General features: G+C 37.6%; 1 pseudogene; it reads left to right on the forward strand.

Moving 5' to 3' along the window:
* Positions 1,930-2,318, forward strand: part of LOC109825135 — a 9,510-nt pseudogene continuing 9,121 nt past the window's right edge.

Here is a 2,318-nt window from a genome sequence, read left to right on the forward strand (position 1 = left end):
TTTTGGAACTGGAGAATATAAAATAAATGAGAGTGGGAGGGCTTCAATACAAATTGGAGATAAAGTTGAGGTTTATAGCAAAAGCTCCATATAGGCACTTTCTCTATTTACTTCTATTTACTAAAATAATTGGGGTTTATATAAACACTTTTTCTATTTACTTCTATTTACTAAAATAATAATTGGGTTTATATAAAAAACAGTTGGGCTTCCCCTTAACAGTAGCTAAGTGGAAGAGTCAATTGTTTTAGATATTAATAAATATAAATCTCCCTTCACCTGAAATTAAGCTAAAAAAGAAAATATGTTTGCTTAGACGCTCCCCCGGTCTCAGGAGATGATGAGGTTGAAAAAGACATTCTAGTCAGTGAAGACTTTTTTACTCTTTTGAGGAATCGAAAGATTCTATTACATTGCATCTAGAATAATTTGAGTACAGATATAGTATGGACCATCACACGAATCCAAGAATTCGGTACTTTTATATCTGCATGCATGTTGAGTTAGATTATATGCGTGGTTCGACAAACATGGCAAACAAGGAATTTGTTGAACAATTTGAACAATGCCCGACAGTCAGTCAAGAAAGGTTCTAAGATGAGGAGGGTGGGCAATAACTCTGTGAAGCATGAGAACTAGTTCCAGGCAATCCGATTTCCATAATAATGTCCATTTAACCACAAGAAAGGGCCAAGTGAAGGCCTGCGAGTATTGCTATGGCTTTAGCTTCAAGTACGGTTGCATGGTCCAAAGGCGTTAGAGGAGCAAATGCGATAGCCAAGGTGATCTCTGACAATGGCTCCCCAAGCCAAGCCATCAAACAGAGAGGTGGCATCAACATTAATATTCACGGTGCCGAGAGGACGAGCAAACCAAGAGGAGGAAGAGTTAATTTTGAAAAACGATGAGATGCTTCTGGGTCAAGATGATCACGTCCTTAGCCCCTTAAGAAAATGCTTATACAATACAAATTTCATAACAGTCTAATTAATTGATCAAATTCATGATAGTTTTGCACAAAAGGAATAATCGTAGTTTAATTACTGAATAAAATTCATGATATTTTCTCATAACGTAAATTAAATTTAGGCTAAATTGTACTTAAATACCATGAAGGTTTCCTCCTCTATCATTTATATACCACAAATTGTATTTTATGGCAGAAAAACAACATAAGTTGTTAAAAAATTGCCACATTTGTACCATGGACCATGCAAACTGAAATTTCCACCTGAATGTTGTTTTATGATACTTTATGCTAATTTTAGACATTTTAACTATTAATATTTTGTTAAATTTGCTATTAAATTAACAATTTTTTTTCAAACTTATCTTAATTAAACTTTAAAATAGAGTGGAACATGTCTAATGATAAATTTAACTAAACATTAATAATTAGAAAGTTATAAAATTAAATTGCTAGTATCATATGGGAATATTCAGACGAAAAGTTGCATGTTTGCATGATTAATGGTGCCTACATGTTATTTTTTAACAACTTATAATATTTTTCTTCCGAAAAATATAACTTATTGACCACACTTATTATCAGAACCACCCGCATGCGGTGGGTGGTTCTAAACCTTTGATTGATATTTGCTCGGTAATTTGCCCCCACCCTCCTGCTTTTCACATTGAAGGCTGGGGCGTTGGATTTTAAAGAGTTGATGATCATTTTTTGTTTTTTTTGGGCGAGGGTGAACTAGGGGAACTTGACACGTTAACCCTGCACGCGCGTGTAGCTAACATTGCTCACCATAACATGGCTAAATTGCTACTTATATACCATAAGTTAGAGTACTGTTCCTATCAGAACCGCTCGCATACGAGCAGGAAGGGCAAAAAAAAAAAAAGCTATGATCATCACCTCTTTAAAATCCAACGGCTCAGATCTATCTCATCTCAATAAAGGGCCCAAAAGGGGGCGGGACTATGATCACCAGTTCTTCAAAATCCAACGGCCCAGATCTATCTCATCTCAAAACCCCCTTCACTTATAACCCAACTCCATTCTCCGCCTCCTCTCCCACCAAAACCCTAACCAGCGGAGGATCGCCATCTTCAACCGATGGGTAAGCTCAATCTCCTCCCCCGTTCTCATTCTCTACTATCTGTCGATCGATTCATTTAAATTAGGGTTTTGAGATTTCTTGTTTTTGATCTGTGAAGGTGCGTATAAGTACGTGTCTGAGCTATGGAGGAAGAAGCAATCGGATGTGATGAGGTTCTTGCAGAGGGTGCGGTGCTGGGAGTATCGCCAGCATCCCTCCATTGTTCGGGTCACTCGCCCGACCCGACCCGATAAGGCCCGCCGCCTC

Source organism: Asparagus officinalis, chromosome 10 (assembly GCF_001876935.1).
Source record: "Asparagus officinalis chromosome 10, Aspof.V1, whole genome shotgun sequence".
In the NCBI taxonomy this organism is placed as follows: domain Eukaryota; kingdom Viridiplantae; phylum Streptophyta; class Magnoliopsida; order Asparagales; family Asparagaceae; genus Asparagus; species Asparagus officinalis.